General features: G+C 49.0%; 1 protein-coding gene across 22 annotated transcripts in view; it reads left to right on the forward strand.

The window, feature by feature from the left end:
* Mtss1 (MTSS I-BAR domain containing 1) overlaps positions 1–26,824 on the forward strand; it is a 151,087-nt gene that overhangs the window by 61,066 nt on the left and 63,197 nt on the right. Inside the window, exon 1 of one of the 22 annotated variants that reach the window (XM_076555743.1) lies at positions 7,062–7,235. The exons of 19 other annotated variants lie outside the window; for them this stretch is intronic. The gene's annotated coding sequence lies outside the window, so the exon portion shown is untranslated. Of the gene's footprint in view, positions 1–7,061; positions 7,236–16,837; positions 17,646–26,824 lie in introns of those variants that run through there. 2 more of the 22 variants (XM_076555744.1, XM_076555741.1) reach the window with 2 other exon arrangements.

Below are 26,824 nucleotides of genomic sequence, written 5' to 3' on the forward strand. Positions count from 1 at the left end.
GTCTAGATGCTGGGACTACTGGGTTGAGCAGGCATGGACTGTTTGTAATAATCTATCTGTTTATGGGAAGAAAAAAAAAATCCTGGAGGGAAATAAACCGACATTTTTGGTGGTGTTTCTGGATAGTGGGTTTTATAGCTGTTGGTTTCGTAGACTTCTTATTTTTCTGAATGACTCTTGTATTTTAGAAACTGATGATCTTTTTATTTTTATTTTTTTTTGAGACCTCAAAGGTTGGTAAAGTTTCCCTTACTGAACCCCTTAAGGGATGAGGATTCTGAGAGATAAACTCTTGAAGAATGGCCAGGCACTTCCTGATGCCCTCTGGCATCTTGCTACCAGCTGGGTATGGGCTGTACTGTGTACTGGATATTATTCGGTTTGTCTCTGTAGAATTGAAAACAGCCTCAGGTCCAGAGGTCTGAGAGTGATCCAAACGTGGGGTTGAGAGAGAGACAGAGACAGAGAATATGGGTGTACTGTTCCTTCAGGAAATCAGTGCCCCTCCCCCAGAGGCGAGGAGACAGCATCAGAAAGCCCCTGAATGGAGAGGGGGACCAGCCCAGCACAGGAGATACCCAGCAGAAAGGAGGGATGGGAAGGGGGAGGGGGAGCTCTCTACTGAGGGAGCACAGAGCCATCCCACATTCAAATCTTCCAACATCCACATCGTAGGCTTTTCGTACGTGCTCCATAGACTTATTGTGGCTGCACTGATTCCTTCACTAAGCCAGAGACTCAAATTTAGCACTGGATGGGAGGCAAGTGGGAGGAAGAGTTTTAGCTACAACCCAACGACTTCCTTTTCGGCTTCCTTTGGAGCCGTGGGTGAGTGATCTGTGCAATTGTGGGGGAAAGCTTGGCTGAGGCTTTGCTTTGCTTTTGCTTTTACCCAGCCCACCCGAGGGTGTGTGTGTGTGTGTGTACACATACACGTGCATATCTATGCACATATCTTTCTCAATACCCAAGTAAATACACATTATGCCCTGTGTCAGCGATTTCCTGTCTCCTCTTTCCTTGTTTACTTTTTTGGGGATAGAAAGCTGCCTTTTCTGGGCTCCTGTTTCTGTGGCCCAGCTAATGTCACTCAGATGATTGTGGAGTTCTGAAACCTAACTCTAGGCTGCAGGGCGCCCATCACCCATAGCTGAGCTCAGAGCCAGAGGCGGTCTTCTGTGTGTATGTGTATTGTCTTGAAGCCCAAAGATGTTTTTGGGACAGGGGTGTGACTTTGATACCCACCTGATTAGAATAGCCCTCCAGCTGCCATGATTTGGGGGGGGTGCCTTGGAGTGTGTGCAAATAGAGACCTCTGGTACTCAGGCTCTTGTTTGGATTCCTTGGACGTGAATCACAGGGTCTGCTTTAAAGCCGCAGACAGGAAGAGGGATTTTCCTTACAGTTGGGCATGCGTGTCTTTATTCCTAACGAGTTGATTTGTGTGACCTCTATTTTATTATGTTCAGGAAAGCTCTCCTGGCCTGAAGTTGACTTCGTTGCTGGTCATAGTGATATCCATTTCTTTCCTTAAAGACTTCATGTTACCCGGATTGGAATAGAACAGCCCAGGTAGGAAAAGGGAATCCAGGATGAAGACGAGGCTGTGGATGGGATAACAACCTAACTTAGACGCTTTCCTCTCAAGAATTCCCGTGGAAGTTAACCAGTGGAGCTGATGCAGTTGAAGTAGATGCGCTGTTTGCTACTATAGTCCTGTTATAGTTCTCGGTCCTTCATCCCTTTAGAAAAAGCCAGGCGACTCTCTGTGACTTTGGAAAGGTTTTCTGGAATCCAAGCCTGGATTTCAAGCCTATTGCAATCCAAGTACTTCATTTTATTAAAGGGCAGTTTTCCAGATGCCATGGAGCAAGGCATGTACACATGTGCACACACCATTCACGAGGGTGCAAATTGGGAATTGGGAGAAATTCATGGGGCAATCTTAAGTGTTAGAATGCAGAATCCGAGCTCTTTGTTATCGGCATGGTTTGTACCATTTAGTTGTTATTTTTTAGCTACTATTCATGTTGGAAAGAGCTGTTGTAAATGGGCAGGAAGGTGATTTTCATTGAGACTCACCCATTTCATCTTGGATGGTCCGAGGTTCTGGTGTATCTCAGGATCTTCGGTGGTGTTAAATGGTTGCTCATCAGGGTTTCCCTTGAGGGGTTATTAGTGTCATGCTTAACAAAGTTCAAAATTGCAAGGGCTTGTTCACACTCATTTGAAACAATGCGAAGATGCTGTGTTAACTTAAGCTGCAGCAACAAAAAAGATCATCTCTCAAAGTTTGGGAAGATGGGAGTCTTAAGAAGAAGCTACCAGGATCTTCTGTTGCTGGTGAGGGCCACTTCCTGGTTTGCAGGCGTTGGCTTAGCTGTGTCCTTCCATGGTGGAGAGAGATCGTCTTCCTCGTGCCTTTTCTTATACAGACTCTGAGCTCAAGAACCATAACACTGGAAGCTAGGATTTCAGTTTGTGAGTTTAAAGGAGACACATCCAGACCCGGCGGGGAGGGACCTCCTATCATAAAGCCTGTTGTCACTTAATAACTTGGAATGGGTCACCTGCTGGATTTTCTTTGTGCCCCGGATGATGATTAATGCAGAGACTCAAAACTGGTCAGCATGCAGGGAGTAAGTGTCCGTGGAGGTCTCAGCTATGGGACCTCTGCGTCACTCCCCTTCTTCCCAGGGCGGGAAGGTGGTAACAGTCAGAGGTTGGGGGGTCTTCAGATGAGTTGTGTGTGGGAGCTCTGACAGGATTGTAGCCTGTGCGTGAGCAAGAGCAAGCCAGTCAGCATTCCAGCATGGGTGGGGAGGGGCTCGCAAGCCACTACCCCTAGCCCAGGAGCATTAACAGGGGCTGGTGGCCATTTTCACTGGGGGCATAGTCTCTGATAGGTTGACCACCTGACAGTGAATGGCGCCACTCGTGAGTCTATGGGCAATGCTAATTGAACTCTGTAGGTTATTTAAAAAAAAAAATGACATGCAGGATTGGGGCTTAGGTGGAGGATTTGGGAGGGGTTGAGGCCGAAGGGTAGACGGTGAACGTGATTGAAATATGTTGCGTGTACGTATGACGTTCTCAAAGACTAAATCGTTATATTCTTTAAAGAAAACTGAGCAGCAGCAAGCTCATCATGCCTTGTGCAGAGAGGTCAGTGTGAACTCAGGAAAGGGCTCTGTGGACCTGCCCTGGCTTGTGATGGACAGATACTCAGGGAGCCCGGGGCTGCCCCGCAGCACAGTGTGGCTACTGGGTCTGCATGTCGTCCTCTGTAGAAGAAAGCAGCTTCCTTCACGTCGGTCCAACTGTGACTAAGTAATGGATCTGCTGACGCGGCCTCTGAGGACACGTGTGCCGAGAGGAAGGAAACAGAGCTGTTCTCCTTTTTGTGGCTTCAGTATTTCAAACTTGATTATGGAAAGTTTTAAACACACGCAGAAGGAGACCATCATGGTGAACCGTCATCTGCCCGTTACCCAGTTTCGGCAGCTGCTGGCCTGTTGATGGCCGGTGTTCCAGACATGCCTCCTCTCCCGTTTTGTTTAAAGCAAAGTGAGGCCTCTGTTACTAGCCACACATTCAAACCCAGCTCAGGGAAGCCTGAAGCTCAAGGGATCCAGAAGTGCTGTTCTCCTCGTCCAGCTGACCATCGTTTAGCAGAGTTGGCTTGTTAACTTACCTTTCATTGTAACGAAGCCCTCAAGGCCCGTAACGTTATGGAAAGTCAGTTTTATTTTGCTCATAGTTCTCTGGAGGTCAAGTTCAGTTCAGCTCTAGTGAGATCTTGGCGGATGATAGACAATGACAGGGGCCATTTATACATGACAGACAGGAAGCCTTGGGTAGGTCCAGCCATCTATAAGACATGTTCTCATGAGGTCCAGGTGAAGGCTGCCTTAATCCTAAGCCATCTGAGAGGCAGCACCCCCCACAGGGTCTGCCCTTTAAAGGACCTAACACTTCTCCATTGCCATACTAAGGACCAGGCATCCAACACACGAACCGAACCACACATCAGCTTGTATGTAACACACACACACACACACACACACACACACACACACACACACACACACACACACACACACACTGGGGAGAAAGGAGTTAATACTTTACAGAGACTCTGCTCAGAACGCTTTTGCCCATCCTCCTGTGAAGCTGAGAAATTACACTAATTTGTACTTTGTTTCCTACAAAGATGCTGTGAACACTTTCTGATTGTTTTCGTGTTCTATTCTGCTTCTCTCGGGTAGGGGTGGGAAGGGGCATGTTATATTCCCCTAGATTCCCCTAGATCTCAGAGATTTGCATGAGGCAGAGCTGTGCTGCTCTCCACGGCTGTGTGTCCAATCAGCTCTGACAGCAGATCTGTCGATCTGCTGATAGCTGGTGTCTCGTGCACACTAAGATACTGACTGTGTAGGGAGGAACTGTGGGTTCTGGGGGAATTCTAGTCACAGCATAGGAGACCATGCCCAGTTCTCTAGCCACAGCTCTTTACGGCTCACAACACGACTGCTCTCGCTTAAGATCTGTCTTCCAGTGGGAAGGACATTGGTTCCACAGACTCAACATAAACGACAGAGTGAAGACATCTCATTACTAAATTTGATGCTGGTTTCACACGGACAGGACTATACTCTGCATGCATTGGGTTCAGTGGATTGCACTACTAAGATATTTTACTTTTTAAAAATATTAAGTTGCTATAATAGGATCGTTATTCTTTTTCTCTTTATTGAAAAATATTTTCATAACAATATATTCTGACATTCCTTTCCTCTTTCTCACCTCCTTCCAGAGCCTCTCCTACTTTTTGTTTTTTGTTGTGTTTTTCAAGACAGGGTTTCTCTGTGTAGCCCTGGTTGTCCTAGAACTCACTGTGAAGACCAGGCTGGCCTCGAACTCACCGAGATCTGCCTGCCTCTGCATCCATAGTGCTGGGATTAAAGGCGTGCACCACCACACCTGGCTAGAGTTTTATTTCTTATTGTGTAGCTCTGGCTGGCCTGGAACTCACTATGTAGACCAGGCCAGTCTCAAACTCAAGGAGGTCCACCTGCCTTTGCCTCTTGAGTGCTGGGATTAAGGGCGTTCGTTCTCTGCCACACCCAGCCGCCCCTCCCCAAATTACTTTTTTTTGTTTCTTTTTACATAGACTGGCCACTAGAAAAAATGTAAACAACTAACGTGGCTTACACTGTGGCTCATCCACACCAACATTGTGTTTCCGATGAGACATTGTTACCGTGGAGAGTGCATTCCCATAAGAACTATGAATCTGAGATGTTCGCTGGATCCCGTCTACTTATGAAAGAGTTAATGATCTGAGTGACTAGGAGGAGGGAACCCCTGGGTTGAAATAGGTGAATCTAGGCGGACAGTGGCCCCCTGGGAGAGGTGGCCTGCAACGCAGGTTTTAAAGCTGGGGAGTGAACATCCTTGTAGGACAAAGGAAGAGACAGCGTTGCATGGGTGGGTGCTGACTGGCTTCTCCGTTTCTGAGGGAGTCTGGGACCCTGGGAGAGGTATGGAAGGTCTCTCACGGAGATGGGGCGGGCAGCTCTGCTATAATATAAGCCACTAGGTTCCCCCCAAAGGCTCACTCCTTTCCAGTCAGGGATCCTTTTTGAGCAAGGGGCGGGGTTTCTATGTGACCAGAAGGAATTGATGTTGCTGAGATGACTGCTCTTTTCCCAGAGTCCTTATCTATCTGCTCGCTGTTTGGGGGAAGGACTCTCTGCGTCCTGGAATGGTCTGCCGTCTTTATTTAGATGACAAGACTCTAGGGATAAGGTTTCAATATAACACATTCCCAGTTATAGAAATCTGTGTCCAAAAGTGGCCACATGAACTGTACTTGGTGGCTGGAAGAAGGAGAGCAGGCTGGCGCTGTCTCTGAATGTGGAAGGACCACCCTCCGAGTGGGCATGCTGTGCTCACGTTCTCCTTTTAGACTTCTGCATGTGACCGGTGTCAGTTTGCTCTGGCATGTTATCAGCTGAAGCCAGATGTCCTTTAGAAAAAAGCTGTTGCTAGCTGAGGCCTCCATGCTGACTTCCTAGGAGGTGGCATTTCTTAGGTCATAATTTTAAAAATTGCTGCAGTCTGTGTTTGTGAATTGACTGTGTGGATGAGAAGGATAAAGATGGTCGAGAGACTGGGTGGGTAAGTCAGGTAGATTTGACCCACACAGAGCAAAAGCTAACATTTAATGAACAGTTGATTTGTGCCCAGCACTGTTCTTAGTACTTGAAATCTATTAATCATTTCTCCTTCATGACAGTCCTGTGGGGGAGGTCGCTACTGTTTCCATTTCATTGGTGGTTGGATTTGGGCAGAAAGAAAGTCATGTGCTTGGCCGACAGCTCCTAAGTGGAGGGGTTGAACCCAGGCTTACGCGGTGTTAACTTGTACCTGTGCTGACTATGGTGGACTCACTGGCCCTTGGGGATAGGTAGGGAGCTATGGAGAGGTCCGTGTTGACTCTCTCCGAGGGGCATGCCTCCTTTTTGAACCTGGAAAGGGCACCAAACCCTGCACTGCATACCCTGAGGTTTGTTTGGCGGGATCAGTTGCTTTGACCCAGGGAAATGTAATGTGAAGGCAGGAAAGTTCCTCATGACTTTGGTTTGCAAATGTCAGGGCAGGTGGGGTAGGGTGGAGGAACCTGAGAGGAGGGGAGGAGGCATGGCTGCCGGGGCTAATATATTCTTAGGATAGGCAATTGATTGACAGTGAGATGGCAAAAGGCACCCAGGGGCTTAGAGCCCCTGAAGCCTGGCCTAGGTAGGTATTAGCCTCTCCTGGCATAAAGAGGACAAAATACAACAACAACAACAAAAACCTTTAACTTCCTTATCCCTCTCCTCTCCCCTCCCCTCCCCTCCTTCTCCTTCCTTCCTTCCCTCCCTCCCTCCCTCCCCGCTTCCTCCCTCCCTCCCTCCCTTCACCTTCCATAGTGTTGGGAATCAAACTCAGAGCCTTGTTCATGCTAGGCAGATGGTGCCTGTCTCTGTGTCTGTCTGTCTGTGTGTCTTTCTCTGTAGTTACACACACAGCTATAGACAGAGCCTTCTGAACTCACTCGGTAGTCCAGACAAGCCTCAGAACTCCCCGTTTCAGTCTAGACACTGCAGCCTGTGGTTTGGACCCATTAACCTGAGTCAACATTCGTTTTCCCCATGAGCTCTGAGACCCACCACTGCCGAGTTTGTGTGGTAAGTCTCCATTACGTTTATAGTTCGGTGATGTTGAGGGGCGTGTTAAATGCACCCCATCTTTCTATTTCTCTAGTCAGACATTTTCTTAGAACAATGACATGAGGGGTGGACATAAGCGCCACCGAAAGTTTTAAGTCCCTGTGTACTTCTGGGAATCAAGAATGGATGACTTAAATCTTTGCATCCTCTTGGAAATTGTCTAATTCCTTACTGAATCAAACAGGGCTCATGATGTAGCACCAGGCTGCCTGGAATACGCTATGACCAGGCTGGCCTCAGAGTCACGTAGATCTACCTGCCACTATGCCCAACCTATTTATTTCTTTTTAAATGTATTACTTGTACACACACACACACACACACACACACACACACACACACACACTCACAGGCATATGAGCTACAGTGTGTATGTGGAGGTCAGTGGACAAAATACTTGTAGAGTTAGTTTTCCTCTTCTACCTTTATATGAGTTTTGGGGTTCAAACTTCGCTGGTTCACCAGGCTCGAACAGCCTGTCCCTGTCCGCTGATTTGTTTATATTCAGTCCATAGCACCCAGGCATCAATTGTTGGCCTTGGAAGGTCATTTTGTGGACAATTAAGGCCCACATGCCCCCGTCCCCACCTCAGGTTCAAGGGGACCTGAGGTGCAAAGAACAGGTAAATATTTAGACATTGGCGCTAGGTAGCAAAATAGCAATCTTCAATGTAATTTCCTTTCCTCCTTTCACTTAATGAAAAAGATTAATTATGTTTATATGATGCTAAAATTAAGATTTGGGGAAAGGAAAACCTAACAGCTGAGAACCTCTGCCCTGTGCACTCCTGTGGAGTGGAGTTGGTGTGAGCAGATTAGCTAGAACTTGTCTCTCCGTAAGCAAGCTTTCTGCCAGGGGCTGCTCCTCTCCAACATCCCGGTGGATTTCAGGGACTTGGGAGCACCTGGACTCTTTCATCTGGGGCTGAGATGAAAGACGACGGAGATAAGGTTGCCAGGGAAACAGAAATGCTACAGGATCCCATGCTGTTCTTGAATTTAAATGTGGTTTGAGGTTTGGGCGGCCTTTTTAATGCAAATGTTGGGACATGAAAATGAGCCTTGCTCTTGTGCCCAGGTCGTAAGGAAATGGCTGCAGGCTGAATGTTGTGCCAGCTGTAGGGCTGAGGGTACTGTACTCTGTCCCTCCTTTGTATGTGGCAGCGTCTGCTCATGGAAGGGTGAGCTTCCTGTTGGCCTTCCTGGAAATGGACTTGTGAGCACCTGTGTGGTACCACCCCAGGCTCCATCTCCACTGCATTCTCATCCCCAAACAACCCTTCTGTGGTATTGGAGATTGAGCCTAGGGCTTCAGTCACTCTAGGCTGTACCGGAGCCCACCTTTTCTCCTTTTTAAATATGACCCTGCTAAGTTGCCCAGGCTGGCTTCGAACTTGGTCTGCAGCCCAGGTTGGTCTTGAGCTTGCTCTCTTCCTGCTTCAGCCTTTGCAGTAGCCGGACTTAAGAAGCCTGTACCACAGGGTCTAGCCAAACTTTTCAACTATAGCACTTTCTCTGATTTCAAAGTAAACAGATTCATCATTCCAAATTCCAAAAGCACAAAGATTACTCTTGTATTTTTTTTTTTTTTTTTTTAAGTGCACTTACCTATAGCCTCACTATCTGGAAGTACCAACCATGACTCGTTACATCTTTCCTTGTGTTTAGATATGAGCATGTACAATTCAGCTGTGTGAGTGTGTATTTTAAGAATATTGGTCACAACCTGAAAACCAGAGTTTTGGGTAAAAATTGTAACTTTTATGTTTTAAGTGTTTTGAAACATGGCCATGTGAAAGTTGACCGGGCTGGCCTTGAACTCACAGTCTTCCTGCCTCAGCCTCTCCAGTGGTGGGGTTTTAAGTGATCGTGTTGTCACTGGTTTTCTGTGGCTGCGGAAACATTAACTCACACAGTTATGGAGATAACTCAGCCGTTTCCCCCACTGCTGGCCATTTCTTGTTTCTAGTGTCACAGTATCACCACTGATGGAGGCATTCCTGTGCCCTGTTTGCATCCCTTGGTTCCTTGGCAGAACAGACTCCTCAGGTTCGCTTTAAGGGCCGTGGCTGTCTAGGGCCCAGTTTTCCCAGGAAAGGTCTGGCCACGCAGCATCCTGCCAGATGGAGGAGGTATCTCATTAACACTAGGTGTTAAAACTTTTCACTCTGCCACTTTTATAAATCAAAGATATATGTCCCCCCCCCCCCCATGGAAGAATGGAAAAAACAGCTACCGTGGTTGGAGAGTTACCATATGTAGGATGTATAAATCCATTAAATATCTTTGGTCCTCACGACTCTCTGAAACTGGATCTCATGCTTCCGTTTCACAGACAACAAAACCGAGGCTCTGAGAAAGCAAAATCACTGACTTTCTACACGTTTTTTAAAAAGAGCATTGAGGATCCCAGTGTTGAGACTGAGGTTTGGAGGATCAATAGTTTAAGTCCAGACTTGGCTATGTAGTGAGTTCAAGGTCAACCTGGGCTTCTTGCGATCCTGTCTCAAATAAAAAACAAAAACAACAACAACAACAACAACAAAACTAAAAAAATCAGGAAAGAAATGGGGTTATCTTACATATCTTAAGATACATGTTTCCAAATTGTCAGGGCAAGAGGTCATGTCAGCAGCCTGGGGGAGAGTGGAGGCTTGACCATTTGAAGGTCGGTCGGACTGAAGGTGGGCTTTGGGGAGGAAGTAAGCGAGACCAAATTGGACTGTCGGGCTCCTCTGTTTAAAAACAATAGTTTTTCTTTGTGGAGTGTTGTCTGTTCCCTTGGATCTGGGTGTGTCTTCTCTCAGTACCTTGTAGCTTTTGTAATCAGAACAGAGTGAGTGAAAGCTGGGTCTGCTGACGGATGTGTCAGGTGGAGCCACACCACAGCTGTGCCCAACTCAGGGCTTGCCTTCCTGCTCAGCTCCATCACATCCATACATGTATGCGTTCTGCACCTGCCTCGGTTCAGCATGTGCGGCCGCCAGTCTGGAGACGTTTTTCCTTTTACCTGTGTATTGAAAACTGAAGGTAGCCATTTTATCTTCCTGCTGGATTTAATGCCCAGTTTTCTCTGTGTCTTAACAAAGAATCCACACTTGAGTCTTCTTTGCAGTGACCACAGTGGAGGGGGACGTGGAAAGGATTTCCCTACAGAGGAGCTGGTGTTTCTGTTTGACACCAGGGCTGATGCTTGCTAAGGTCCCTTCTGCCTGTCTTCCGACATTTTGTCTTCACTCTGGGCTCTCTGTAATTCTTGGCAGAAGTAGAGTTCATTCATCTTCGGGGGAGGAAAACTCTAAGGGTACAGACTCTCGATTCATTTGTGGAGGCCACTGGAGCCAAATAAGTCACTTGACTGAAGGATTCATTTCTGCTACATCATTAGTCTTTCTGTCCATCTATCCATCCATCCATTTATCCGTCCATCTGTCCGTCCACAGGAGCTTTCTGCACGTTGCTAAGCTAACAATGGAGAGGTAACAACAATACACACCTGAGACTTCTTGTTCACTGAGTGGGCTCCATGTCTGAAGGCCTGGGCCTGTACTTTCTATAAATTTTAATCTAATCCTTGGGCTATTTTGACTTTATTATAGGGGAAAAAAAATTGGCGTCTTGGGACTTGAGGGGGCTGTGGTGACTTCAATCATATCTGTCATATCTCGGTCCTTTTGTCCTGTTTAATACTGCTTTGCTTTCGGGTGGGCAAACCTACCATTTTCCCCAGAGTACTTACAGGTGTGTGTTGGGGGCAGGATATGATGTATTGCTTTTAATTGCCTCTACTGGGGCTACTGACTAAAGTGACTGCCTCTCTATCTAAGAGGTCCACTTGAGGCATAAAGGGGCTGTGATTCCCTGTCTGGTTCCCCTGCTCCTTCTGCCTCGGCGGGTGAGTTCCCGTGCCTACTGGTCAGCTGTAGTTCCTCTCAGCTTGTTGGGATGCATGAGCTCCCTTGGTTATGTTGTATGAAACATTGAGTAAGCTGTTAAGAGACGCTGAATGGGGAGATGTTTTCTGAAAGCTCAATTACATGGTTTGTAGAGACTTGAAAACAACATGTTCTAAAAGTCTGTTGCTTTAGGTGTGGCTGAGGCTTGGTACAAACAGCTGGGGTGGTGGTGGATCACCACCTGGAAAGAGCCTCCCAGATGGAACTTGACATTGGCCTTGGGTGTGGTTTTGCCCAGAGAGATCTCAAAAGCCGGAAGAAGACCCATACTGGAGAGAAAGGTCCTGCATTTTAGTTTACATGACTGAGGAATGAATAGTTGTGCTAAGGTAAATTGTTAAAACTTAAGTGAAGTAAACTGTTTAGGGTGCACAGATACCATTTATGAGTCCTTCCAGGTTTGGGTTTAAAATAACCACACGACCGGCGGGCGGTTTTGTGTTGAGCTAGAGTGAACCCGGCCAACTCAGCTGTTCGGTAGGGAGGTGGGGAGGGCGACGGAAGACTGAGCTGAGGACCAGCCCCGGGTTCTGCTTGCACTTGAACGCCTTACAGCTGTGAGGCCCAGGGGAATTGCGGCTTCCACCCAGCACAGCAGCTCCAACGAGTACGCCAGTGCACACAGAGGAACGTTAGAAAACAAAGCAAAAAGCCAAACAGCCGTTATTTGGGCTGGAGAGATGGTTCAGCTGTTAAGAGCCCTGACTGCTCTTGCAGAGGATCCTGGCATAATTTCCAGCATTCATGTAGTGGCTAACAGTCATCTGTAATCCAGTCTCCGGGGCCTGACACCCCTCTCCAGCCTCTGCAGGCAGTGCACAGACAGACGCACATGCAGGCAAAACGACCCATGTATGCTAAGTAAAGATCTCCAAAAGTTTTAAAATTACATTTGCGTATGCGCCGGTACACCTGTGTGTGCGGACACACAGTCAGGTGTTGGTGTGGGTGAGGATACTGGAAGTCAGTCTTCGGTGTGGTTCCTCAGGAGTCGTCCACCACCCTGCTTTTTGGAGACAGCATGTCTCTGAGTCCTGGGGTTCCCCAGTTCAGATCAGCTGGCCGGCCAGGGAGCTTCAGGAACCCCCCTGTCACTACTTACCCAGCCCTGATAATGCAAGTGCCCGCTGCCATGTCTGGCTTTGAAAAAAACAATGTCGATATGGGCATCAAACCTGGGTCCCCATGCTTGCATGGAGGGAACTTTGAGTTCTCTCCCCAACCCAGGAAGCACCTTTCATGTAGTTGTGTGCCTAGTAAAGGTTGTCATTGACGTGTTATACTGGTCTGTCGTTAACATTGTTTATTTTACACACTGTTACATGGCTTCATTTTGGGGGCCAGAAACAGCAAAAATAAGTAAGTACATGAGTGAGTGAGTAAGTAAATCAATCAGGTCAGTGGGATGGCATTAAAGGTGCTTGCCACCAAAACTGATGACCTGAGCTAAGTTGCTGAAGCATCCACAATAGGAGGAGAGAACACACTATTTCAAGGGGTTTTTGGACCTTCACACATGTACAAATGCATTCGAATGTGTACACATACATTCACGCACGTGTACACACACACACACACACACACACACACACACACACACACACACACAAATACATTAGGTTTAGACTTTCAAGACCCAAGTGCGTGAGCAGGCAGTAACATACATGACAATATATACGAAAAGGAATGTAATCCAATTGATACTGGAGAGTGTTGGACAGCATGTTTCTAGAACACTTCCCAGGGGTCTGTTGATGCTCTTCTGTTACGTCTTCAGTAAGCAGGTTTCCAAGACGTTGGCTTGTCAATACCCTTTAAGCCTAGCTTCTTGGTATTTATGCATTTAAAAAATAGGGTGTGTGTGTGTGTGTGTGTGTAAAAAGTATAGTAAATACTTGAGAGTTCGGCCTTTTGATCAATTCAAATGAGCTTTCCTGGTTAATTAAAATTCTTTACCTCATGGGGAATCAATCCTGTGCATTTCCACAATGACATTTCCCATTTGTTTATGTTGTGATGTTAGCGTGATAATGACCAGTGATAAGGAAAAGCGCCTGCCCTCTCTGCATGTACTTCCTGGTGGCCTCTGGGTTCTGCCCCCCTCCTGTGACATGACCATTGATAGACTGGGATGAGTGGTCCTCAAAGGACCAGCAGGTTATTAGCTGGGCTACGTGGAAGAGCTCCGTTGACTTCACGCTTGGCTGGTAGTAATGAGCTCTGTGGCCCCCGCCTGTTCTTTTGGAGCTCCAGGGAACAGAGGGGCCAGGAGCTGTGAGGGAAGCAGGTGACTGATTGTACATCACATCTCAGCCCCCTTCTGCACGCCCCCCCACCCCCACCCCCAGACACCCGGGGGACCTGAGGATGTGGATCTGCTCTGTGGAGGGAGATTGGGAAACAGCATCCTCTTCCTGTTTCAGATACGACTTTACTCATTTCAAGCTTATTTTTTGATGATTTCATATTCCCTTGCAGCTCCGCTCAGCATTATTAATTCGGAGATAGGGTGTTGGTGGCATCTTCTTGGATGTCAAGGAGACCTCTCTTCTACCAAGTAGCAAGGTCACAGCCAGAAGCCTTGTGCCATCAAGAAATCTGGGATGTTCTTGGTTCTGTATGTTAAGATGAAGGGATAGTAACTACCAAACATATTAGACCTGCTGCCAGATCCTTTCTCATCCTTTCTCCACCTTCAAGGACACCACCACCAGCAACGTCATGCTCCTCTGGTCTGAAAAGACCTGGGAATTGCAGGACCTTCTGGAAAGGGAGAGACCCCTACCTGGACCATCTCCCACCCAGTGCACTGGTGTTTGAGGAGCATTCCTCTAGTCTCCACTCCCGACTGGACTCCCCTGACTGCTAGACTACAGCTGCCTCCTTTGTTTACCCGTGTGCGTGCGTGCGTGCGTGCGTGCGTGTGTGTGTGTGTGTGTGTGTGTGTGTGTGTGTGTGTGTGTGTAATGGGGGGCGCACCCAGGAGAACATATGTCCTCAGGCAGGGTAGGCCCAAGTTCAGCCTCATTATTCTCATGTTCCCATGGCAGCCCTCACACCTGGGTTTATATTAGACTGCACAGAATGGAAGATTGGGAGCTGTATGTTCATCCCAAATGTACCCCTGCAAAGGAGCCTACTAGCTCTGGGGAGCAGATCACTGCCCCGTACATCAGAGACCCCACAGAAGCATGCTGTCCTGCCCAGGACTCCAGTGTGACATAAATCTCATCCCTTCCAGGGTGGTGAAGGGTGGTGACTAGCCACCTGTTTCCCATGGCAGCTGGGCCAAGGCCAAGACTTTGCAAGTGACCCAAGCCCCACCCACCTGCATTTCTGCAAGGGTTTACTGTTCCGATGACAGATGCCAAGCCCACCACCAGCTGTGCTGGGCTTCCTTCCTCCTCCCCTGGAGAAGGGCCTTCTCAGGGTTCATCTCCCGCCCCCATCCTGGTCAGCCATTTCACTCCCGATTCCTCACTCCACAGAGGAGGTGAGTGTGCGTGTTCTTTATGGCCATCCTAGACGCTTCCCCTGATTCCATCTCCGTGTCTAATCACCGTCCCGACTCCCTTTCACAGGGTGGAGTTAAATTAAAACATTAGTTTATTGAAAGATGGTCCGTCTCTTTGGAAGAGAGCCAGACACAGCTGGCCCTGGCCCACTGCTTCTTCCCCTCCCCTGGGCAGGACCAGATTTCCTGATGCTCTAGCTCCCTGAGTGTGGTAGGACCGTGAATCATGAACATGGAGGGTGCAGGCAAACAGAAGGTTGGAAGTTAATTCTTCCCTCCTCCATCCATTTCCTTGGATGCAGAGGAAGCTGCTGCTTAGTTCCGCTTTACACACGAGCCCCGAAAGGCAAAGGCATTGTCCTCCGCCCAGTCGGTTGCTGTTGGCTTCTGCTCATGCTCAAGTACTGAACTTTAGCTCCTTTGCCGAGATTTAAGGTCATTGTGCAAGGTTATGATGAGGAAAATAACCCCCGTGCCAGCCCTGGCCAATGTCAATGGGCCCTCGGGTGTTTTCTCAAGTTTGTAAAGGAACTTCAGACCGGGTCTGTGGAGGCCAGAGAATCGGGAGTTCAAGGCCGTCCTCCCCGACACAGTGACTTTGAAATCAACCCTGCTGAGGCTGTGACTGGGCAGTTGGTTGGTTCTGTTTCCTCAGTGGAGTCACGAGGCCACAGTGACCGCAGCTGTGGGACAAACGAGGCTTCCAGGCAAATAAAGCCTTATGTGTTACAGCTGTCAGAAAGATCCCGTCATGCTCTCTGTGCTTTGAAAACTTTTGAAGATAAGCTCCCTCCGCTGATCTTGACATCGTTACATCTTCCTAGTGTATAGATTCACAAGGCTAGAAAGGGGGCTAGAAAGGTGGTTCATGGGCTGCACTTCCAGAGGACCTGGGTTCACTGCCAGGACCCACGTTGGCAGCTCATAATCACCTGTAACTATAGTTTCATAGCATCTGACTGCCGCTTCTGGCCTCCTTGGACACTGCATCCACATGGTATACGCATTCTCTCTCTCTCTCTCTCTCTCTCTCTCTCTCTCTCTCTCTCTCTCTCTCTCTCTCTCTCTCTCTCTCTCTCTCTCACACACACACACACACACACACACACACTCACTCACTCACTCACTCACTCACTCACTCACTCACTCACTCCTCCCTAGAGCCTGAGTTGGGTGGTCAGCTTCCTTTTTAAAGCCTTTTCCTCGTGGAATGTTAGCTAAGTACTGGAGACCATCCTGGAGTCATCTGGGCACTTTCTTTGACCCAGGCAGGACTCCTGAGAAAGGTAACCTTTCTCACTGCTTTTGTTTAGCAGCCGGCTAATGAAGTTAGGAGCCAGGACCATAAAAGAAGGTGATTCTGTGTAGAAGCAGATTAGTTGCATCAGAGACAATCACTGAGGACTCTCTGACAGAGGCGCCATTGAGTTCTGTCTGTCACAGTGCCGAGGAGAATAAGACACAAGCCACCCTCCTCAGCCTCCAGCTACTTGGCGTGGCGCTGGGGAAATAACCACTCTAATTAGAACAGATGAGTGCTGTCAAGACGGTGATTGCCCTAGGTAAGGGGTAGGGACTTATGGGAACAGAACTATTCAGGCATGTGGCTGGGCTCCCTTAAGCATTATAACCTCCTCTCTGCCATTTATCCATAATTTATAGCCAAGTTTGGTGCCAAAGAAATCCCAAGTCTGTAAGATGCTTGTGACCATGCCCGTAGTTCTGTGACCCAAGGTTGAAGTGTCACTTGAAAGGTGAGTCACACCAGCAGGCTGTGTGTATACTCTTCACTGTGAAAAAATAAAAAAAGTTTATTTTCCCAGGTTATCTCCGGTTCCCTCCTTATTTGTCTGTTCCTTCTTTTTCTCTAATGAGATGTTCTCCTTTTGTATTTTTAGCCACAAGTGAGGTTTACTTATGGAAGAAAGGGAGAGGAAGGAATGGTCTTTGGAGGGTGAAGAGATCGAAGTGCGCACCCTTGATGCACCAGACTTTGGGCTAGGCATTCGGCTTTGGCTCTCATAGAGATTGGGGCAGGAATGCACTTCTGCCTTTTACGGAAGAGGTGAGGAAGGAGATTCACAGGGCACAAAACAAGAAGCTGTCTAAGAATCTTTCAAACCAGCTCCTTTCCTTTGGAGAACATAGAATACTCGTTTGGGATTTTGTCAGGTTCAGAGCCAGAAGGCCTGGGTGGGGCCCCAAATGGTATGTCTGTCTCCTGAATTCTGGGGGCCATGCTGGGTTTTTTGTTGTTGTTTTTGGCTAGGGTTTTCGTTGTTGTTATTGTTTGATTTTATTTTTAGAAAGCGACAAGAGGAATAAAAAATACTTGGGTCAAGAAATGGGAAGGACTGTTGCTCCAGTGGCCCTTACCCTTCATCTGTCAGAATGCCGGCCTGTCAGCGGTAACAGACAGAGTTCTGTTGTTTCCATAAGTCTTTATGTGGTGGGGTTCTCAGGACGAAGAAAGGCAGGGAGAAACAGGAGAGTTGGTACCTCCCTCATTTCTATCTTGGCTTTCTTAGTGTCTACGGAAAGCTTCCTGGAGGAAGGCGTTGCTCGTTGTCATCCTGATGGATTTTCACCATCAAACAGAAACCTGGGTCTGGACCATAGCTTGAAGTGTAAAAGAAATACTTGGATCAGTTACCCTTGGAAGCCAGCTCCACCCACTCCGTCAGGGTAGCCATCCCAGACCTGCTAGGGAGTCCCTTCCAGGGTCACCATCAGACGTTTAAACAGCGTTGAACTGGAATCAAGCAGCACTGTTCTAGAAACCATTTGTTGTGACATGTTTTTTCCTACTGAAGTGAACCGGATTTTCCCTTCTAGAAATAGGAATTAAAGCTGAGTCCGGACCAACTTGGGTGACAAAGCCATTCCATGCTGTTCAAGGTCAGAAAAAGGATTTGGTTGTGAAGAGGGGGTGGTTTACTTTTCTTATGTTACTTAAAAAGGTAGGTCTGAAGGCTATTATTATTTTGGGGGCGGGTATCTCTAGCCCAGGCTGGTCTTGAACTCCCTGAGTAATAGTGGAGGATAACGCTGAACTTCTGATCCTCCTGCCTCCATCTCCCAAGTACTGGGATTATAGGCACCTGCTTCTGCACCTGGTTTCGTGTCCGGCTGTATGGTGCTAGAGAATGGACCCACAGTCTCGTGTAAGCCAGGCGAGCACACTACCCCCCCTCCCCCGCACTGTAGCCCCCACATCCTAAACATTGGTCTCAAGGTCCCAGTGACGTAGGAACTAACAGGTCAACAGCATAGGAAGTTCATTTATTCCCTGTCTTTTCCATCCTTGCTTGATGGAATAAATGGGAGATGAACCCAGGTTTCCAAAACGTTTTGACTATCAACAGGAATATTGAGACACTGATCACCAAAATCTAGAGAAACCATTTGGTAGAAGAAATCTACAGGTTGAGAGTATCAAGATGGTTGAATGGTCTAAAGAGCCAGACTCAAGAAATTTCCAGTTTGTAGCAAGGTTTTCTTGTGTTTTACTAAAAGTCTCCTGGGGGTATCCCTGAGTGCCCCATTCTTTCCCAGGAGTTGGAGGCTGATGCTGCCAGGTCTGTGAGGATTGGCAGGACTCAGTTGTCCTCCTCCTTCAAATGAAGCTGTTTAACTTACCATCGCCCTAAAAAAAAAACAAAAAACAAAATTAAAGATAAACACACATGACAGACATACATGAGAGACAGATCAGCAGTTACACAGGCTGCCCCTTTCAGGATACCAGGCATGCATGTGGTATACATACATACACACAGGCACCCACACAAACACAGAAAATAAGGAAACATATTTTTTGAAAAACCGACCTTAGGAGAGCTGCTCATTACCTTTTCTCTGGTTGTTTTTCATTAAAAGCAAAGCAGAAGCCACAACCACCAGAGCATTCCAGGACTCAGCCCTGATGTCCCAGTCGCTACAGGTGGAGAGCTGGCCTCACGGCTGGCCCACGCAGAGGGCCTTAGCTTTGCCATCCTCGCTTTGAGAGGGCCATGTGAACAGTAGAGAGCCACCTGAGGCCCTGAGGAGAGAGGGTCCCTGGGGGAAGTTGGCAGAGGACACATGCTGAAAATAGCTCTGGTTGTGGATAGATGGGAGCCAGAAGGCCGTGAGCTTCCATGACAAGAGCCTGGATGATAATGATGACTCTGGAGTACAGTGAAGTCAAGACACCATGATAGATACACTCAGCTTTGGGTTGAGGTGCAGGGTAGAGCTAGTTGACCACGACTTGAGGTCAGGTGTGTAGTGAGGCTGTCATCCAAGTCTGGGAACATGGGGAGACCAGACAGCAAGGTCAGGAGAAGGGTAATGCTGTGCCAGCAGGACCTGATCCGGCCTGGACACGCGTGCCGGGGCTTCTGCACGCCTGGCTAGGTACGTGCTCTTCAGGTCTGGCAGAGCGCCGTTATGAAAGCAGCTTGCTGTGTTTGCTTACTCTGGAAGTAAAGGTCATTTTGTGTCGCTGGAGAGACCGTCTGGTCAAGGGAGTAACCTTGGGTCTTAGCTGTCCTCGGGGACACCAAGCCTGCCCGGAACCTAGGTCCAGAAGCCCTTCTGTAGCTTTTCTGGAAGCTTCTCTTCTTGCCTCTGACTGACTTCAGTGGTGTGTGTGTGTGTGTGTGTGTGTGTGTGTGTGTGTGCGCGCGCGCGCGCGTGCATGTTTTAGAAGCAAGGGTAAGACCTTGGAGTGTGGGCTGAGACCATAGTACATCTGCTGATGAAATATTTACACTCTACCCGGAGTCGTTTTTTTCTTGCTCAAGCGTACTATTGGCTCTCGGCATGGGTTAGGAGCTTTACTTTGTGGTTCTGCTTGGTTTAGGAGCACATTGGTGGGCAGCTGAGCATTACAACACACCAGGCAAGTCCCAGGACACCAGAGCTAGAGGTTGCCAGGATTATGAAAGAAGAGAGAGGTGGGAATTGGCAGTTTGAGTCCGGTTGTGAGTGATGACATCCATGTCTCCTGCTCTATTCTTTCCTATCAGATTCCGTGCTGGGTATGCGTTGCCTTGTGTCCCACACCTTGTAAACAGGGACTGCGCAGGTCGGGGCTACCTGGGTCCCAGAGCAAGTACGCTGTGTACTTGCTGGGTCTGGGCCCACAGTGTCCCGAAGCCTGTGTTCTTGGTTCTGCACCAGTCACATTTCAAGCGCCCGTGAGTGCCCTGGGCCTTGATAAAACTCGGGCCACAATGTCTAGGTCTGAGGAGCTTTCTCGCCTTGCTACAGGCCCCGTTTCCCTGACATGCAGATGTTTGCCCCTTCTACGTCATTGATCTACACCCTTTCCTTCCTTCGAGCTGCTGTGAGAAGATTGATGAGACTAGAAACACCGGTGGTCTCTCTTTCTCTGTCGCCTCCCTGCCCTTCCTACGGGAATTCCAATTTTTAATTTCTCTATTTCTTCGCCACCCCCACCTCAACTTTGTCCCCATATGGTTGATAGCCGGAGGGGGTAGCCCAGGCCCAAAGTCATCTCTTGATGGCTTCACTGGCACATGATGGCTTGTCAAGAGGACAGTGGCTCTCATTTAATTCCACCGCCCCAGGTGCGTTAGATTGGAGCCTGCAGGGTCCACAGTCCTTTTGGAACCAGGGCTCATACAGTGGCCTCTCTGAAGAGGTGCAAGGTGGCTTCCTCCTCTTGGTTATTATTTCTGGGATAATTATTGATGCATGTGAGAAGGTTGGAACAATTTTAAAAGAGGGCTCTTATTCCGGGACACAGATGAAGCCCTTAAGGGAGCCTCAGGCAGAACTGGATGAGTAGGGCCTGGTGCACTTAGCTTGGCCTTCCCACCTCTGTCCTCACTGACTCGCCTATCTGAAGGCTGAGTCAGCAGCCCTTGGGCAATAGGCTCTGTTTAGGACTTCATAATGTGCATTTAAAAGAGTGCAATTAAAACGATGAGTGTTATTAATGAATAAGGTGTTTTCCTTCGGGAAGACCCCTTGCTCTCCCAGAGTTCAAGGGGAGGCCGTGTCGTATGATGTCTGGGGAAGAAAACAGCAACGTGCTTTCTAGTTAGATGAAGACAGGACCCTGGTCTACTATGTGTTGAGGACCTGCCCAGTCAGTCTCCCACAGGCCCAGAAGCCACTTACTTGGGGGCACTTGCCTACCTCCACAATCGGTGACTTGGCTCTGGTGGAGGCGGAGGCATCTACCAAATCCAGCTACAGTCACTACTCAGATCTTGGGCTGCAATGTCAGGTACCCACAGAGCTCAGTATCTAGCTCTATAATTCCATGGCAATGAACTTAAGTGACGTCATCTTGAGTCAAGGTCTTCATTTGTATATAATGGATATCACACTAGTCCCTACTCACATGGTTGTTAAAAGAATGAAAACAAGGGCCAGGCGGTGGTGGGGCACCCCTTTAATCCCAGCACTCGGGAGGCAGAGCCAGGAGGATCTCTGTGAGTTCAAGGCCAGCCTGGTCTACAGAGCAAGATCTGGGAAAGGAGAAAAGCTACACAGAGAAACCCTGTCTTGAAAAACCAAAAAGAAAAAAAAAAAAAACTGTTAAAGAATGAAAACAAATGACCATGCGTACAGTGTTCAGTCTGGGCCTGGCTTTTGAGTGCTAATTATTGCATGCATTGCCCTAGGATGGGGATGGGTATATATCAGAGAAAAATGTTGTTAGTTGGGTCGTCATTGTGTGAACATCAGGGTATACTTACACAAACTAATGTTTATAATGTCTCTGGGTGATAACATTTTATGAGACCACCATTATAGTTTTGGTCTGTTGTTGACCAAAATCTCACCACGAGGCACAGGATTGTATATGTGAGCTCACATTATTAACTCATTTCCTTCCTTGTATGACCTTCTTGGTGAATACAACAAGACCCCTCCTCCTGTTCATGCCAAGACCTATAGAAACCATAGAAAAGCACTGAACTGTGTGTTTTTTCCTATACATACATACTGATGATAAAGTCCAGTTTGCAAATTAGGCACAGTAAGAGTTCAACGACTAATAATAAAATAAAATAGTTATTACACAATACACTGTAATAAAAGTTCTGTGAAGTGTTATTCCCTCCCTCCCTCTGTCCCTGTATTAGAACAATGCTTTGGGGCCACATTGGCCTCCATAACTTAAACCACTCCTAAGGAAGGGAAGAAATGCTACTGCCCACTGCAGATAATTTAGGATTATATAAGGCACGTATCTGTCAAGTCCAGAGCCTGTTGTGGAATAGCAAGAGAGTTGCCGTATCAGATGGGTCTGAGGTCTGTGTCTCCCTGTTTACAGCCTGTCCTTCTGGGTCTTCTAAAGGAGGAGTGGCTGACAGCAGTTGTCTCGGAGGGTTGCTGTGAAGACTAAAAGAGATTTCATGCAGTGCTTCTTGCAGGGTGTGGCCCATCACGTGCCCTTGGTGGTTAGCAGCCACTATTACTTAGCTGATAAAATGGCTGTGCTGCTGGTGTTGGGTTAATGCCGTCCTCCATTGACCTTAGCATCCAGCACAGAGGGCTTGAAGGTGAGCACACCACACCCTGGTCTCTCCAGGCTCTACTGTTCTTACTACCCTTCCCGCCTATCCCCCCGCCCCTCCCCCGCCTGCCACGATGGCCTGGGGTGGGTGGGGGAGGGCACACCCGCAGGTGAGCCACAGGGAGCAGGAGACAAGCCTTCCTACTAATAAGGCCATAAATGCCAACCGGGGCTCGGAAGCCTCCCACTGCTGGTGTATGCCATCAGATTTAGCATCCTGCGGTGGTGGCTTAATTGGCAGAGATAATTAGTGCTGTGTCCTGGGGACTGTGATCTGGAGTGAGAAGTCCAGGGGTGGTAGATGCCCTGACACTCAAGTCTCCCAGGGGGTGGAAACACCACCCGTAAGGCTGGATGCCAGCTTCTGCACCCTCTGGTAACCTGTTCTACACCCTCTCTCTCCCATTGGCTACTCCTCTGTCCTTGTCCCAGGAAACAGCAATAGCTCTTTTTCTGGAGTGAGGGCTTGCTGTGCTCCCAGTGGCCTGTGGAGGTCCAGACACCTCGCGCTGGCACCCGGGGCCTTTCACTTCCCACCTGTGCTTCCTGCTCTTGAGTTACCTCACTCAGCCCCAAGGATAGGATAACCCCAACTCCAGTGCACTGCCGATCTCTTCAGCACCCCCCCCCCACTCACACACACACTCAGTGACTACTTCCCGCTCTCCTCATCTACTTCTCTGGGTCCCGTTGTCACTTCCTCCTCCTGCCTGTGGCTCTGGGTTAAGGAATCTGACGATCCTGATTTGAGCCCCGACCCTGACACATTCTCCTCCTGTGACCATGCACTGATGACCTGTCCTCCATGAGCCTCTGGTCCACTTTGTACCGTAGGGATAAGCTTTTCAGTGTGGTGGAAAACAAATGTGTGCTAATGTGTCGATCGGACCTGTGTTCTCTCAGCCAGCTCTCTCTAAGTGCTACATAGTTGAGCCATTTTAGACAACGCGCTATGGCTCTCGGTCTTCAGGAGATACCTGTGTCAGAGCCTCGTGTTCAGTGTCATGGGTGGGGGTGGGGGGGCAACAAGATGGCTTCTCTTTCTCCTATGCTCACTGGAGGGAGCCGCCGCAGGTCCTGGAAAGGTTTCTCCATGGATCTTGGCACGGGCCACTCAGATGCTTCTCAGTAGGTGGCTGTATGTGAAGGACCCCCCAAATGAAGCAATATCCTACCACATCTGTATGCAGGCTGTGCCGGCCAGGACCAGACTCTTGACTCAGGAGTCACTGTGCCCTGTCCCCTGGAGAGACCTTGCTTTGAGCTGGGTCAGCATGCCTCGGCCTAGGACTGTCACCATGGAGATGGGATCCTTCGGCTTTGCCCTCCTGTTTGCCGCTGCAGAGGCTAGGGTGACACCCGGAGGGTGAAGTCTGCAGCCAGGAGTCCCTGCACAGAACTTACCCAGGCCTCTCTATCGGATCCTCTTTTGGTCTTTGCCATCCCAGCCAGCAGATCTCCTGACTGCTCCCATAGGCCAGCTGAATGCCTCCTACCAAACCGCCTGATAATGGATTGTTGCTCGAGTCCTGCTCCGTTTCCACCTGCTGCTCTGTGGCTGAGAATGTCCATTTCCAGATGTCACATTTTACAGGATGCTCTGGACTGGGGCCACCTTAACTGTGGGGTCATTCTTGAGCTCAGCATTCTGTCAGAATCTTTTATCAGTGCTCTATAGCATGCCCATAGAACATCCCAGAGAGAGCTAATGAGACCTCAGAATGGTTTGGTGTAGTGAGAAAGAATCCTAATCTTGAAGAAGCCCCATATCTGGGGGCTGGTGAGATGGTTCCGGGGTTCAAGGCGCTTGCTGCCAAGCCTGATGACCTGAGTTCGATTCTTGAAACCCATGTGTGAAAGGGAAATCCTGCTCCTTTAAGTTGTCCTCTGACCTCCACACTCCCACTGTGCTCCGCAATAAAGGCTCCCGTACCTGACCCCCGGCCCTCTGTATCACCTTATCCCTGTGGTCTCTCTTTTGCCTTGTCCTTTCATACATTTATATTATCCTTACCCTTTTCAGTATGGGGCTTTGCTTAAGTGACCTGGCCCCGACTCTTTCGCTTTCTGAATTTACATCCTCACCTTTGCTGTTTACCTCAGACGCTGGTTTCCTGCACCCTGTAGTAGATGCTCAGCACACTTAAGCTGAAGCCATAGACTGCTTTGGAACTGGATTGGCCCTCGAGCCAACCAGGATGCGAAGTAGGAGGCCTTACAGAAAGCCATCATGGTGAAAGCAGCTCTGTTGACTCACAAGACCTTCCCAAGATCCGGGCTGTTGACTCCTGACCTTCCCTCGTAGGAAGAGGAGCTGGGGAGTGTCATCGGATTCCCATCTGAAATTCCGACATCTCCCTCCTTGGCCTCCTAAACCCAGCTGTGCGTGGCTCTGCACTCGATACCCCTGGCCTTGTGGAGTGTATGGTATATGGAAGGTTAATGGAGATGGGGGTGCTTTATGCGGCTATGGGGGAGTCATCATGAGACCGGAGTGAGACTTTCTGGTAGTCCAGCTGCTTTAGGGGGGTCCCCTCCACTCCCGTAAGTAACCTCTCTCTCACCTATGCCTAAATAAGCCCAATAAAGAACATTCTCTCCCCAGGTTGGACTTCAGTGGAATTGTGCCCCCAAGAGGAGGCAAGGTCTCCCGGCTGGAAACATACATGGCTGTGTGGTGGTGAGGAGGGTGCAGTTCTGGAGGCAGATGTGTAGCTTTGCAGCTGTGCCTGGGAGTCTGCTGTTGAGGAAAAGGAAGGTAGCCTGATGCATGGGAAGAGGGTGCAGCTGTGCCCAGGGCTGCAGCAGGGTTGGTTGTCCTTGCTGGCCATTTCTGTCAGAGCCCAAACTGTTGGGGGAGAGTTGCCATGCTACGTGACACTGTGCACCCTTTGGTCTTTGCCAGAAAGCCACTCCCCATCAGAGAACTGGGAGTCGGTGCTCAGAACCCCCGTCTGTCTAAAGTTCTGTAATCCTTACGTTCTCAACTGTGCGCTCATGTCTCCAGGCGGTCGTTTTGCCTTCAAGAATAGGCCTGGGTGATTGGGGTCGGTTCAAAGCCTCGGTGAGAAGGGTCCGGCTCCCAGCCTTCGGCACGTCCTGTGCGGGCTGCTTTGCATTGGACACAGCCCCTGTGCCCCAGCTCAGCGCTCCTTCCCTGGAGTAGACAAAGTCGGTTGAGAGTCCCCCTTTACAGATGAGCCCACCGAGGCACAGAAAGAGCAATTCTTTGCCAGCATTGTGCTGCGATTGAGAGGGGGATCCAGGACAAGAGTGACGCTGATAGATGAGGGCTCTTTGCATGATGTCTCCTCCCTCACTCTCCTTGGAGGTTCTGAAGCTCAGCGCCCTGCCTAGAAAGCCATTTCCCTGAAAAGGGTGGATTGGCATTTTTAGATCAGAAATCCAGGCACCGAGGGCCTGACAGACGCAGGGCCGTGTTGTTGTTACAACTGCCAAAGCCTGTCTGTCACTGGGGAAATACAGGCATGGGGTGTGGGACGTTAATCTGTGAAATAGCTGCGGTGAGTGTCGGGAGATTTTTCAGGTACCTGGCAGACTTCTGCTGTTTGAATGTAGAGGAACAGCTGTGTAGAGAGAGACCTGATTCATCCCTGCCCGTCCTCCCTGCTCTGGGCACATCCACCTCGTCACGTTAGCTTCAGGCTTCTCTTTCCAGGGCTTCCCGATTGCTCTCCATTCATCTGAGCAGACATTTGTGTCAGTGCCGTCCGTGTGGCTGGCGCGGTTTGGGGGATGTTTGGCTGTCCTTATGGCACCTGAGGTGCAGCCAACCCAAACTGCCTCCTCCAGATTTTGGCATCCGTTGGAGGCGGGGTTGGGGGGGACATCTGGTGGAGGTTGTGTGGGCCTCTAGTGGCCGGCTTGCTTCTCTCTCACTCTGTTGCGTCACTCTCCAGCTACCTACCACACTGCCTGAGAGGTTCCCAAGGTCTCTCCTCAGCCAGCGCTTCCATTTCTTCTTCTCTGTCCTTGTTACCTGGATCCAGACCCCTTCCAGTCACCTGTTCTCTTTTTATCCCATCCATGCCTTCCCCGATTTTTGCTTTCACAGTCTGGGCTGAGAATTCTCTGGAGAGCCCATGCCCTGCTCAAAACCACTGCATGCTTCTGCCCTCTGAACCTTGTGTTTGGTTTAGAACGCTTTCACGGTGGGAGACAGTAGTGTGTGCATGCCGCCACCTCACCCACTCTGGTCTGGCTGTTGAGAGCGGGGGCTGTCTTTGTCTTTAGTCTGTGCAAGTCCTGCTTGGCGACAGTGGCGGGTCTCCTTGACTATGTGCATGACTCAGTACACTTGCAGATAAACTCTGGTTTTCAGCTGGCATAGCCAGCTCCTTTCAGTCTGCCCCCAGGAAACAATGGGTGATGTCTTTGATATGTGGACGATAGGCGACCCTTTCCATTTTTGCCCGAAAGTGCACGTTGCCATGTGTTTTAGGGGGTGCTTTGAATATTAGGTGCTATGTGTTTGGCTTTGTTTGTTTTTAAGCCAAATGTGAATGGTTGAGTCTAT

Source organism: Peromyscus maniculatus, chromosome 20 (genome assembly GCF_049852395.1).
Source record: "Peromyscus maniculatus bairdii isolate BWxNUB_F1_BW_parent chromosome 20, HU_Pman_BW_mat_3.1, whole genome shotgun sequence".
NCBI classification, from domain to species: Eukaryota; Metazoa; Chordata; class Mammalia; order Rodentia; family Cricetidae; genus Peromyscus; species Peromyscus maniculatus.